This window comes from Bos mutus, chromosome 28, assembly GCF_027580195.1.
Source record: "Bos mutus isolate GX-2022 chromosome 28, NWIPB_WYAK_1.1, whole genome shotgun sequence".
Classification (NCBI taxonomy): domain Eukaryota; kingdom Metazoa; phylum Chordata; class Mammalia; order Artiodactyla; family Bovidae; genus Bos; species Bos mutus.
In genome coordinates, this window is record NC_091644.1 from 21,402,261 (window position 1) to 21,417,157 (window position 14,897).

General features: G+C 39.6%; 1 protein-coding gene across 1 annotated transcript in view; it reads left to right on the top strand.

Moving 5' to 3' along the window:
• The first annotated feature begins 4,626 nt into the window (after positions 1 to 4,626).
• The window catches only part of DNAJC12 (DnaJ heat shock protein family (Hsp40) member C12), a 45,383-nt gene continuing 35,112 nt past the window's right edge, over positions 4,627 to 14,897 (top strand). Inside the window, exon 1 of the mRNA XM_005907333.3 lies at positions 4,627 to 4,755. The gene's annotated coding sequence lies outside the window, so the exon portion shown is untranslated. The remainder of the gene's footprint in view (positions 4,756 to 14,897) is intronic.

Consider the following 14,897-nt stretch of genomic DNA (forward strand, 5'->3'; position numbering starts at 1 on the left):
TTATACTTTAATAAAACTTTATTACACAAAAGCTCTGAGCGATCAAGCCTCGTCTCTGGCCCCGGATTGAATTCTTCTCCTCCGGGGGCCAAGAATCCCGGTGTCTTCGCGTGATTCAACAACAACCTTTCAAGACCTCTCTGAGGAAATGACATATGAACTGAGTCCTGAGTGAGGATAACCTGGGAGAAGTAAGCGGTTCAAAATGATAATGTAGTGAGTGCAAAGGTCCTGGAGCAGATTGGCAAGTTTGAAGATCTAGAATATTGTCTGTACAGCAGGCAGAGCATGGTAGGGGGTGAAATCAAAGTGCTAGTCAGGGGACAAATCATGGGTTTAAATAAAAGAATAATACATATGTTTGTATACAAACTGAAAACATCTGGAAAGAGACACAAAATCTTATTAACATTATTAAGTGGCTATTTTGTGGGGATAATGGTTAGTAGGATTCTAATTTTCTATACCACAGCAGGATCTGGATTTTTTTAAGGGGGAGATGGTATTCTAGCTTTTTAATTTACCCCCTTTTACAGAGAACAAAGTAGAAGAGATAATACAGGAGAATCTGGATTTTTAAAAGTATTTTAAAGTGCAAAAAAAGAATATGTTTCAAGGGAAAAAAATGTTAATAGAGTATTGAGTAAGAATCTAGGAAGGTGAAAATTGTACCCAGAAGCTTGATGATTCCTTTGGTTCTAGTCCCTCTAGCGGCAAGCATGGGGCAGTCCTGGTGACTGATACAAAGCACAAACATTCCATTTTCAGCTAACGTATCTTTAACAGAACTCTGAAACACTCAGACGTTTGAATTCTTGAAAGCCTTGCCAAAGGATGAGTGGGAAAGATCCCAAAATCTCTACAGTGATTGTTACAGTCATCTACTGTATATCCTAAAGCAATGGACAAGTAGTCTTTAGAGTTCAAAAGTAAACCATGAGGAAAACGCTCCAGTGCAGCAGTCTTACAATGGGTGTGGCTTAAATATTCAGGCCCTGATCACCATCTCTTCCGAGCCTCTGCTCAGGCCTATCTTGCTTTGTCTGTTCTCCATGTGAACAATCTATATCTTCCACCCATCTTGGTCAGCTCATCCTTCTACAAAGGTTCCCCGACAACTCACCTTGTGTGTGTGTTAATTGCTTAGTCGTGTCTGAATTTGTGACCCCGTGGACTATAGCCTGCCAAGCTTGTCTGTCCGTGGGATTTTCCAGGCAAGAGTAGTAAAGTGGGTTGCCATTTCCTTCTGTGCCCCATCTTTAACTCATCCCTTGGCATTTCCTAACATAAAAATAACTGATGTTTAGGGAGTTGTCACTGGGTACCAGATATCATGTTAATTAATGTTACCCTGTTCAACCCTCAAATCAACCCTGGGAGGTGGTGCTATGAGCGATTCCCTTGTACAGATGGAGAAGGTAGACCTGAGGCATTGGGCCATACGCCTACGTATGGCTGGTAAATGGTAGCTTGGAAATGAATCCCTGTCTGACTCAAGACCACAAACATTTAGCTAGTACTTGAATATACCTGAATATAGTTATTTATTTGGATACCGAACATATAATCAGTGTAGATCATGAGGCATAAACTCAGATATGTATAGGGACCAGGATGTGAAATACGGGGCCTTCTTGCTCTATTTTTTGTTGCTCTACATTTGAAAAATGGGGATCAAAAATATTTCACTTTCCTCTTAACTTTATGATAAAAATATGCGATAACGCCTGGCAACTGATTATTAACTTCAGTATCAGAAAGCAACAGAGAGTATGGAGACTGTGGCAAACTCAGCAGCATGGATCTCACATAAAGGAGGTATTTATTCCCAGCTCAGCTTCAGAAAAATGCTGCCATTGGGAGTGGCAAGTGAGGTGAAAGTCACTCAGTTGTGTCTGACTCTTTGTGACCCCATGGACTACATAGTCCATGGAATTCTCCAGCCTAGAGTGGGTAGCTTTTCCCTTCTCCAGGGAATCTTCTCAACCCAGAGATCAAACCCAGGTCTCCCGCATTGCAGGCAGATTCTTTACCATCTGAGCTATGAGGGAAGCCCAAGAATACTGGAGTGGGTAGCCTATCCCTTCTCCAGCAGATCTTCTGATCCAGGAATTGAACTGGGGTCTCCTGCTTTGCAGGTGGATTCTTAACTAGTTGAGCTACCAGGGACACAAGTGAATCCCAAGTCATCAGATCTTCTGATTTTTTAAGAGAAGATAGGACCCTGGAGTTTTATGCAAAATCTCCCAATTTTAAAATGTTGGCAATGAATTCACAACATTTTAAGAACATGGTTTGGCAGACTGATTTGATCAGTGGGTGACAAGTTCATTCTTGTGTCTTTAATTGCAATGCAAGTTCCTTGTGAGAAACTGCAAAACAGATTTCTTTTCTGTCTCTCACAGTGGTAGGCACCAGCCAAATACTCAAAAGATTTTTGCTGAGCTTTGAAACTGTTCATGAGTATTATTCTATATTTAGATTTCAGTTCCTTTTGGCAAACATACACTGTACTGTGAATTTATCAGAGCCAATGGATTCTTTGAATTTACTAAAGAGGATGATAGGGCCTATGACACGAAGTATTCATTAGAAGTTTCTTGTTTTTATTCCATTTGTACTTGGAATAATCCTGGTATCAGATTGATATCCTTGGTCTAGGTCATACCTTGATGCACATTTTAATCTCTGGTGATAGCCTTAAAAAAAAATACCCATGCCTCAACCCCAGGAAGTCCATTTTAATTGCTCTAAAGAAGGGTCTTGGCACTGTTGTGTATGTAAATGTATATACACATATGTGTATAAATATGTGTGTGTATATATATATATATATTCACCAAGTGATTATTTTTGGCCAGGTCACATGGCTTATGGGATTGAACCCGGGCCCCCTGCAGTGGAAGCCCAGAATCCTAACCACTGGATCACCAGGAACTTCCCCACCAAGTGATTTTAATGTGCAGCCAGACTAGAGAGGGTCACTGGTCTGGTATCTGGGAATCAGAACTCATAAGACCAGATAATCTTGATCTTACTGCCAGAAGTTATCTCATGAGTTATTTGTCCCAGTTTCATGCCCTTAAGTCACTATTTTCCTAAAATTGCCGTTATATCTTATTTGACTACTATACTGCTAATATGGCTTCCCTTGTGGCTCAGACAGTAAAGAATCTGCCTGCAATGCAGGAGACCTTGGTTCCATCCCTGGGTCAGGAAGATCCTCTGGAGAAGGGAATGGTTGCCCACTCCAGTATTCTTACCTGGAGAATTCCATGTACATAGAGACTGGCAGGCTATAAGTCCATGGGGTTGCAAGAGTTGGACACAACTAAGAGACTAACACTTTCACTTTACCAATATATTTGTCTGTAGTTCTATTTGAGAAGAGGAGGAAAAAGCTGAAACCTCAGGGAGATATTTTAGTGCTTGTTTCCCAAACATAATTGAGTGATTGTTCATGGAATTTCTTTCTGTTTAAAAGAAATCTGTGATAATAACAGGAGGTCTAAACTAAAAACCTGGTGATTTCTGCCTCACTAACAAGTGACATGTTAAGCCATTTTTCAATAATTAAAAATGAATTATTTTTTAAAAAGAGAAAGCACACACATAGTGAAATTACGAAAGTTATAGAAGTATAACGTTTACCTTCCATTCCTGTATTTGGATCATCAAGTCTGCTTCCCTGAAGGTAAGTACTCTTATGGGTTTCTTGTGTATCTTTCCAGAGACACTATAGTCTACAGTTATTTTTAATTTTCACATTTTGGCTTCAGATAGGAATCTGTACTTCAGTCATTCTCCTTTTAAACATATCTTTCCATATTTCCTTAAGAGCAAAGGTGCTAAGATTAGAGTGGGAAAGAATGATCCATGCTGAGTGTTAGAATTTAAAAGAATCTCAGAGGTCATCCTGTCCTTTGCTACTCCTGGATTAACAGGGACTTCAGCTGGGGGCGTGTCAGAAATGCAGAATCTCAGACCTCTCCCAGACATCCTGAAGCAGAAGTTGCATCTTCACCAAATCCACGTGATTCATGTGCACTTTTAAGTTTGAGAATCATTGCTCTGGTCTTGAATTCTCCTTCACAAATCGAGGTGGTGTGGCTCAACAAGGAGCCAGTGGAGAGCTGATACTAGAAATCAGGTTTCCTAACAGCCTTGTCAAGTGCATTTTCTGAAATGCTGAAATTCTGGCCAAATAATCTGATGCAGTACTTTTATGCATTATGTTCACTAAGAGCTTTAGAGTCGGACACAGCACAGTTCAATTGCTAGCTTTATTCATGGCATACAGTAGGAGCTCAATAATGGTGATTATTCTTCCTGTTGTTACTGTTATTTTATTTTTAAAATTAATAAGTAACTTTGAAGAGCAGTTTTAGGTTCACAGCCAAATTAAGCAGAGTTCCCTTTTATCCTCTGTCCCTCACTATCGATATCTGCACACATTAACAAGAGGATTACTAGCATTTGTCACTGCACTTTGCACTTGACTGAAGCTTCAAAGCAATGTTTCAACAGCCTTAAACGAATCATTTACAGATTCTATTTTATGTCTGATTTAACAGAAATACTTTTTCTTTTCTTTTTAAAAAAAAACATATCCTGTTCCTGTCTCAGAATGTTCTTTTGCTCTGGCAACCAGGCCTGAAAGAGCGAGGTTAAGGTCTTGGCAGGTTCCGTTTTCTTTCCACTGAATATTATTACACTGGAACGGAGCAGCAGATTCTGAAGAAAAGACATTGAGAGGTAGGAGCTAGATAAAAAATGAGATTACGTTTTTAATCAGAGCGCTCAGCTGATGTCCAAACCCCAGCTTGAGAAGGGAGCAGGGGCCCGTGTTGTGGGAAATCAGAACGAATGATTGCAGGCTCTTTCTGGAACTTGGGCTTTGGCGTCTTGGAAGTTCGGGGTCGGAAAGACCGCAAGGGCAAGGTGCCGATTTCATTCTGCATAGCAGAACTTGGCGCTAGACTGGAAGGAAAACGGAGTAGCTGCTAGGAAAGCTGCTAGTCTGAGAACGACTCAGAGTTGTCCGCGTGGAGCCCACCTAATTTCTATGGGCTCCCTAATTTCTGTTCTCGCTCTGAGCTCCTAGGGCTTGGAAACTTTTCTAGACTTTCCGTTTGAGCTCTTATATAGCTTTTTTTTTTTTCCCTCACTTAAAAGCCTCTGAAATCTGTTTTTTTTTTTTTTTAAATGCACTTCCGGAGGGACATTTACGGGAGGCCGGAAGTAACTGGGCTTTCCTTTGTCACTCCTTTTACACGCCAATTTCCGCGATGTCTTGTGGGAGCTGTAGTCCTGGGACGGCGATTGCCGCCTGGGTTGTAGGAGACTGGGCGGTTTTTCTGGTTCCGAGGCTGGGCCTCTCACGGGCCACATGCGAAGAGCTTTCGCTAAGTTAAAAATCTCTGTGTGATTTCTATATTTGGTATATGTATTTTTTTTAAGTTAATTTTTTTTTCTTTTTAATCAGCTTGTGTAAATTAAATTGTATTTGTTCTTTTAAAAAGCATCCCAAGGGAATTCCCTGAGGGTGCAGTCGGGTGGGGATCCCTGCTTCCACTGTAGGCGGCCTGGGTTCCATTCCTGGTGGGGGAACTAAGATCTCGAAAGCCGGGCCAGCAAGGAGATAGACACAAATTATTAAATAGAATAAAAAGCATACAGAAAACAAAAGTGGTAGGATGACTATATTGACTTCACACTAACAGTTCTGAGAGATGTAAACTGAAATTAAAGGCTTTCTGTACCTGCTCAGCACCCTCCCTTAAAAGGAATCCGTAATTTGATTTTTAAAGAAAAAAATCAGGTGCAAATGTACATATAGTTGACCCTTGAACAAAATGGTCTTTGAAATGCAGGGATCCACTTATACAGGGAATTTTTTTTTTTTTTGGTCAATAAATATATGAATTATGAAAAACTGTGCAAAAGAGGTAATGACATCATACTCTTCTTAAACTTTCTTTTTCATTTGATAATTCATCTTAGAGATCTTTCCATACTGCACAAAAAGAGCTATCTTACTCTTTTTTAAATGCTTGCATGGTATTTCATAACAAAAATACCATAATTTATTCATCCATTGGTCTCTTCTTCACCATCCCATTGAGGGACATTTTGATTATTTCCAACTTTTTTCTGTTGAAAACAATTTTGCAATGACTGCCTGGAACATATTTTGGTGTAAATCCACAGGATAAATTTGTAGAGAAAAATTATCGAGCCAAGGAGATATATGCTTTATAAAAGTTTACAAATATCACCAAATTGCTAAACTGTACCAGTTTACACTGGAATTTCCAGGTGGCTCAGTGGTAAAGAATTCACCTGCCTGTCCGCCATGCAGTGGACACGAGTTCGATCTCTGGGTCAGGAAGATTCCCTGGAGGAGGGCATGGTAAGCCACTACAGTATTCTTGCCTGGGAAATCCCAGGGACAGAGATGCCTGTTGGGCTACAGTTTGTAGGGTTGCAAAGTCAGACACAACTGAGCACGCACACACACACCGATTTATAGTATCCGGCAATGTATGAAGGTGTTTGCTTCCTCCCTTCTATTCTAGCACTGGGTATTATCAACTTTAGAAATTTTGCCTCTCTGAGAAGTAAACAATGTATCTTCTTTGAATGATTAGCAGTTTCATAATTATGAATGAGGCTGCACTTTTCTTGATCCATTTAATGGCTATTTATATTTCTGAAAGTAATCATATCCTTAATCCAGTTTTCTCTTGGGTTGTTAATCTTTTTCTTACTGATTTTTTGGTACTTTTTGTAAAGTAGGGAACTCAGCCTTTTGTCTGTTATGGGAATTGTGAAATTTTTTTCCTTGTACATTATTTACCTACCTTCTGATTTTACATTTGTATTTTTTTTTTTTTGCCACTACACATCTGCATAAATTTTGTTACAGTCATGTTTATTAATTTTATCCTATGGCTTCTGGGTTATTTGGTTATCTGTAACTTACTTTGGTGTACGGAGGAATGGCTCTACCATCATCATTTTTTCAAAATACTAGCCAATGGCCCCAACATGATTTTTATTACCTTTATCATTAGAGAGAAAAACCCAGTGAACATGAAAAATATACCCTACCATAAGATGCTGCAGCAAGTTTAGAGGTTAGTTTTGGGGAAAAGAGTGGAAATAAATAAGTGGTACTCTACTTTTCTCCAAATACATACTTACCTTATATTATTGCTTTTTCAAACAATACCCCAAAAAGGTTGCTATTATGTTTATACTATATTTATATAAAGTATTATTTATTTAATATTTATTAAAGTAATGAAGATTTATAATCATTATACAACCTGAAAAATAAAAAATATGAAAATGATTTTTAAAATTATGAATGATTGAAGTAGAATTCCCCAATTGAGAGAGGGTTATGTATGTTCAAATATAAAGGAAACTTTTCCCCCAAATCATCCTTTAGAAGAAAATGTAGATACCTTATACTTGTAACCTTACAGAGTTTCTCATACAGGGAGAACAGCACTATTCTTAATACAGTTTTTCATAATATAGTATTTTAAATATATAGGTTTAAGTAAATTTAAAAAGCTGAATATTATAGGTCATTGGATCATTTTACATATAGCTAAATAATGAAAATTAAGTATTACATGTAAGCATTTGACTATTTTATATAAATGTAGACACTATATTGGAGAAGGAAATGGCAACCTACTATAGTACTCTTGCCTGGGAAATCCCATGGATGGAGGAGCCTGGGGGGCTACAGTTCATGGGGTCTAAAGAGCCGTCACAACTGAGCAACTAAGCCACCACCACTACCATATATACTACATTCACATGTAATATATACAAATATGACCCCAAAGTCAACCTTTTGGGGGGGGGCAGATTGTCTCACTGGTGAGACTTAGGCTTTTATTCAGGCCTGGATAATGTATTCTTGTCATTTTGCTATTGTCTGATCAAGACTTTAGTGTGGATACAGTGGTGCAATATGTTGAACTTAAAAGAAATTCTGAAGTGTAAACATCATTTAAAAACATGGTGAAAAATACAAGAAGAAATAGCTAAATGTTTTACCATATTTGCCTCTAGGCAGAGGGAGATACGAGGCAAGTCTTCTGTTTTCTGTTAAAACCTTAGAATATTATGTCCTGAGGCATGTGGGCTCAATAGTTGGATTCTCAGGCTCTAGAGCACAGGCTCAATTGTTGTGGTGCATGGGTTTAGTGCTCTGCGGCACGTGGGAACTTCCCAGACCACAGGTCAGACCCGTGTCTCCTGCACTGGCAAGCAGGTAGTTTACCACTGAGCCACCAGGGAAGCCCATTTTTATAATAAGAAAAACATGAGGATGTATGGTTGGGCACTTCCTTTTAAGATTTTCTTTTTCTCTGATTATAAAATCACATTGTATTCATTTTCATCAAGACTTATCAAACTCAACATTTTATGTAAAAATAGGAAAAGGAGTACATCAAGGCTGTATATTGTCACCCTGCTTATTTAACTTATATGCAGAGTACATCATGAGAAATGCTGGGCTGGAAGAAGCACAAGCTGGAATCAAGATTGCTGGGAGAAATATCAATACCTCAGATATGCAGATGACACCACCCTTATGGCAGAAAGTGATGAGGAACTAAAAAGCCTCTTGATGAAGTTAGTGAAAGAGGAGAGTGAAAAAGTTGGCTTAAAACTCAACATTCAGAAAACGAAGATCATGGCATCTGGTCCCACCACTTCATGGGAAATAGATGGGGAAACAGTGGAAAGAGTGTCAGACTTTTATTTTTTGGGGCTCCAAAATCACTGCAGATGGTGATTGCAGCCATGAAATTAAAAGACGCCTACTCCTTGGAAGAAAAGTTATGACCAACCTAGATAGCATACTGAAAAGCAAAGACATTACTTTACCAACAAAGGTCCGTCTAGTCAAGGCTATGGTTTTTCCAGTGGTCGTGTATGAATGTGAGAGTTGGACTGTGAAGAAAGCTGAGCGCCGGAGAATTGATGCTTTTGAACTGTGGTGTTGAAGAAGACTCTTGAGAGTCCCTTGGACTGCAAGGAGATCCAACCAGTCCATTCTGAAGGAGATCAGCCCTGGGATTTCTTTGGAAGGAATGATGCTAAAGCTGAAACTCCAGTACTTTGGCCACCTTATGCGAAGAGTTGACTCATTGGAAAAGACTCTGATGCTGGGAGGGATTGGGGGCAGGAGGAGAAGGGGACGCCAGAGGATGAGATGGCTGGATGGCATCACTGACTCGATGGACGTGAGTCTGGGTGAACTCCGGGAGATGGTGATGGACAGGGAGGCCTGGCGTGCTGCGACTCATGGGGTCGCAAAGAGTCGGACACGACTGAGGGACTGAACTGAACTGAATATAGGTGGCGCTAGTGGTAAAGAAACTCTCTGCCAATGCAGGAGACATAAGAGACCAGGGTTTGATCCCTGGGTCAGGAAGATTCCCTGGAGGAGTGTATGGCAACCCACTCCAATATTCTTGCCTGCGGAATTCCATGGACAAAGGAACCTGGTGGGCTACAGTCCACGGGTCACCAACAGTTGGACACGACTGAAGCAACTAAGAACACATATAAATATACTAATATATATTTAAATATATACAACTAAGTTATTTTACTAATATATATTTAAATATACAGTAAATTATTTGTGACATGCAGTGATATTTAGTTTCAAGTGTACAACATAGTGATTTGACTTTTTTTTTTTTACCATACTGTGTGGTTTGTGGCATCTCAGTTCCCCAATCAGGACTGAACCTGGGCCAAGGCAGGGAAAGCACCGAATTCTAACCGCTAGACCACCCGGGAACTCCCATGATTTAATATTTTTATATAATCACCACAGTAAGTCTGCTGCTGCTGCTGCTGCTAAGTCGTTTCAGTCGTGTCCGACTCTGTGCGACCCCAGAGACGGCAGCCCACCAGGCTCTGCCATCCCTGGGATTCTCCAGGCAAGAACACTGGAGTGGGTTGCCATTTCCTTCTCCACAGTAAGTCTAGTTACCATCTATTGCCATGCAAAGTTGTTACAATCAATATTTTTATTTTTGGGATATGATCTTGTAACCAAGTCATTCAGTACTATTATTAATAAAAATAACAAAACCTCAGAGGCTTAAGACAAGATGGGAAGGAGCTTTTCACTGAATTCTGACAGTGAAAATAAATGTGGAAATATAAAAATGAGGAAAATAACCAGTACAGCCATGTAAAACTGTAACCTCACAACATAAAGGACACCTTCAGCTGGGTACTTATTGAATTATGAGCTCTTTTTAATCCTTACCTTTATCCTAAGGGGTGCTGTGAGTTGAGGGCACTAAGGAGGGAACCATTCAGAGCCAAGGTGGCAAACATGTAGGCCACAGTTTAGTAAATAATATGATAAATAACACAATATGATGCAGATGTATTCTATTTGTGCTGCTGCTACTGCTAAGTCGCTTCAGTCGTGTCCGTCTCTGTGAGACCCCATAGATGGCAGCCCACCAGGCTCCCCCGTTCCTGGGATTCTCCAGGCAAGAACACTGGAGTGGGTTGCCATTTCCTTCTCCAATGCATGAAGGTGAAAAATGAAAGTGAAGTCGCTCAGTCGTGTCCGACTCTTCGTGACCCCATGGGACTGCAGCCTACCAGGCTCCTCCATCCATGGGATTTTCCAGGCAAGAGTACTGGAGTGGGGTGCCATTGCCTTCTCCGGTGTTCTATTTGTAGAACTGCTTAATTTTAGGTGATTAAAGAAAGGAATGAAAACCTTTAGTTGATTTTATTCTGCCACATACATTATGCTTACATGAAATAAAAATATTGATAAAACTCAGCTATAGGATGTAGGGAGAATAAAAGAAATTATCAGAGTTCTTTGGAAAAAAAAAAGCGCAAAACTACAGGTACTGTATAAGTGTATAGACAATAGGCTCTCAGTAAATCCCTACTGACTTACATATATGTCAGCTTTCTTTTCTAAAAGATGTGCAAACAAGAGTGAAAGAATCTAAGAACAAGAGTATTCAGTGCAGTATTTTTTATTAGAGCTGAAGATTTGAAGTGTCTGACACTAAGGAATTGAGATTAAAAAAATACATATATACATACACACACACACACACACACACATATATTTACCAAAATGCATATAATGAATGCAAAAACGAGACATTGTTGGCAGTGGTTATCTTGGTTACCTCCAGGGAATAAAACTGGTGGCTGGAAGACCCAAGGAGGGAGGGACACTTACCTTTCATGCCTACCCTTTTATAGCTTTAAAACTTTGTTGTATGTGCATGTAGTGCCCATTAAGATCTTCCCAAGTGCCTCAGTGGTAAAGAATCTGCCTGCCAAGCAAAAGACGTGGGTTCAATCCCTGGGTCAAAAAGATCCCCTGGAGAAAGGAAATAGCAACCTGCTCCAGTATTCTTGCCTGGGAGGTCCCATGGACAGAGGAGCCTGGTGGGCTACAGTCCATAGCGTCTCAAAAGAGCTGGACACAGTTTAGAGACTAAATATCAAACAGCAGTGCCCATTAAAAATATAAAATTTAATTAAAATTAAATTTAAATTCAAAGTGATGGTTAAGTCATATTTGTCAATGTTTTCCGGTTTTCCTTCCTCCAAATGCACACAGCCACCAGATTAATCTTAAACCTTCATTTTTAACATGTCACATGCTTAAGAAGCTACAGCAGTTCCCTGTTGCCTCCACACTTGTTCCTCTGCCTGATCCTCAAGGCTCTCCATGTTCTGGCCCTCATCTTCAGTACTGGTCTCAAATGTTATTTTCTTCAACACACTCTGCTGTAAAGTTGTTTTCTTCACTTTTCCCTGAATATTTTTCCTACAACAGCTTATGCATTTTGTTCCTTCCTCCTTCTCTCCATTTATTCTGTAAATGCTTCTGTGGATTTCTTTTAAATTTTCCCTCTAAACCGTACAGTTTAACATTTGATTAGGTAATATGCTGGGCTTCCTTGTGGCTCAACTGATAAAGAATCCGCTTGCAATGTGGGAGACCTGGGCTCGATCCGTGGGTTGGGAAGATCCCCTGGAGAAGGGAAAGGCTACCCACTCCAGTATTCTGGTCTGGAGAATTCCATGGGCTGTATAGTCCATGGGGTCGCAAAGAGTCGGACACGACTGAGTGACTTTTACCTCACAGGTAACATGCTAAAGCTTAGTTTGAGTTAATCTTGCATTCTCAGCTAAATTAATTTTCTGATATGTCAGGTGTAATTAGAGCATAGTTCTATTCAAGGAGTAAGGAGCAGGGTTCAGCAATGTCTTCATTGCCCTGTGACTCCTACAAGATCATAGGAAAGGATCACTCAAGACAACAGTTGACCTACAGTGAGCAAGACACACATGAGGGGGGAGTTCTCTGATGGCCGGATTAATTTCCTTCTTTGTCCAACTGCAGCACCGTGTAGGGTGCTTCAAGGGTGAATTGTTCTTGTTGTTTTAGTTTCTGGTTGTGTCTGACTCTTTTACGACCCCATGGACTGTAGCCCACCAGGCTCCTCTGTCCATGGGGTTTCCAGACAAGAATACTAGAGTGAGTTGCCATTTCTTTCTCCAGGGAAACTTCCCGATCCAGGGATCAAACCTGGGTCTCCTGCATTGGCAGGTAGATTCATTACCATTGAGCCACCAGGGAAGCCCTCTTGAAGAGTGAATAAATTGGCTTACAACATGCAGTAGAGCATGCAACAAACCGAACCAACTGAAAAACAAATTCTTGAATAGGGCCCTCTGAATTGTCACCCCTTCTAAATCAGTAAATAATAGCTATGTGATACTTGGCATTTTGCAGTTTTTACTGACTTGTTTTTTGTTGCTTTCTTCTTATTACTAGAATAATATATGTTTATCTTAGAAACTGTAGATGAGGAAAAAGAATAAAAAATCACCTGTGACTCCAAAACCTGGTGTATATGGTTTTGCATGTTTCATAAATATACATACCATATACAGATGGTCCCTAATATACAATAGTTCAATTTAGGATTTTTCAATTTTATGATAGTGCAAAAGAAATATAGTACAATAAAAATGGTACTCTAAATTCTCAGTTTGGATCTTTTCCTGGGCCAGGGACATGTGGTATGATATTCAGGTATTTAATAAATTATATGAAATATTCAACACTTCATTATTAAGTAGGCTTGTGTTAGATGCTGTTTCCCGCTTGTAGGCTAATGTAAGTGTTTTGAGCACATTTAAGCTAGGCTAGGCTAAATTATGATATTCAGTAGGATAGTTAGGTTAAATGCATTTTTGATTTAGGATTAGTTTATGGTGTCAAAACCCCATGCTAAATTGAGGAAGAGCTGTATATTTATAAAACAGGAATCATACCATACTTCTAAAACTTAAAATTTGTATTTTTTCCTTTTTAAATTGAGATATAACTTATGCCCAGTAATTTGCATAAATCTCAATGCTCAGTGAATGTTTACATAATTGCTTGTTACCTTTTTTTCACCTAACAATGTGTGAACATTTCCCAGGTATTAAATATGTTTCTACATTTGAAAAGACCCTGATGCTGGGAAAGATTGAAGGCAGGAGAAGGGGACGACAGAGGATGAGATGTTTGGATGGCATCACCGACTCAATGGACACCGGTTTGGGTGGACTCCGAGAGTTGGTGATGGACAGGGAGGCCTGGTGTGCTGCGGTTGATCGGGTTGCAAAGAGTCGGACACGACTGTGCAACTGAACTCAACTGAACTACATCTTTTAAAATGACTACATGATATACTACTGTATGTGGATCATTATTTAAATGATTGTTGGACAGTTAATTTTTCTACAAAACTTTCATTATTGTTAATTGGTAATGATAACTATCATTATTGCTGTATCTTTATACACATTCTTTTTTTTGGCTCCACCATGCAGTATGTGGGATCTTAGTTTCTGGAGCAGGGATCAAACTCTCTTCCCCTGCATTGGAAGTGCAGTCTTAACCACTGGACTGCCAGGGAAGTCCCACAAGTCACTGTTTTAAATAATCCTGTTTGTGTCTTGTCTGCCTCTCTCCGTTGCACTGTAAGCTCCCTAAGAACTGTTTACCACATCTTTTTCTACAATCATGCTGAGCACAAAATAGGTCCTCAATAAATATTTGTTGAATGAATAGATTATCAAATGAATTATCAAATGATCTCTTAGTCTATTTCTTTCTACTCTCGTGTATGTTAATTGCTTAATCGTGTCTGATTCTTTGTGACTCCATGGACTGTAGCTCTCTAGGCTCCTCTGTCCATGGGATTTTCCAGGCAAGAATACTGGAATGGATTGCTATTTCCTTCTCCAGGGGATCTTCCCGACTCAAGGATTGAACCCCATCTCCTGCATTGCAGGCAGATTCTTTACTGTCTGAGCCACCATGGAAGTCTGTCTACTCTTAAGCTGTTTTAAAAATTATGAAATATTCTTAACACTCAGGAAAGTGCTCACTACTCATATTTAACAAATGCTAAGATTTTACCATAATGCTTCAAATTTTTTTCTATTCCTTAAAAAAAAAAAAGAGGTAAAAATATATCAGAGGTGAAAAAATGGCCAATTTGAGGAGTATGTAAAAATGGATATTGTTTATCAACTTCTAAAAGAAATGGTTCATTTACATCACTTACATAAACTCAAACTACAGATCCCAGCCGGCACTGCAACAGTTCCGCATGTGGGCTATTCTTTTCTCTTGTATAAACAGCCAATGAAAACTAGAGTTTACAAAGGTCTAGGATGACAGCTGGTGTGTTGACTGTGGCCAGCCTTAAATCTAGTTAACTGCCGTTTGGAACGCGCTGCTGTAAACCAGATCTCAAAAGGCGTTTCCTGTTAATTCTCAGTTCATTGTGCCT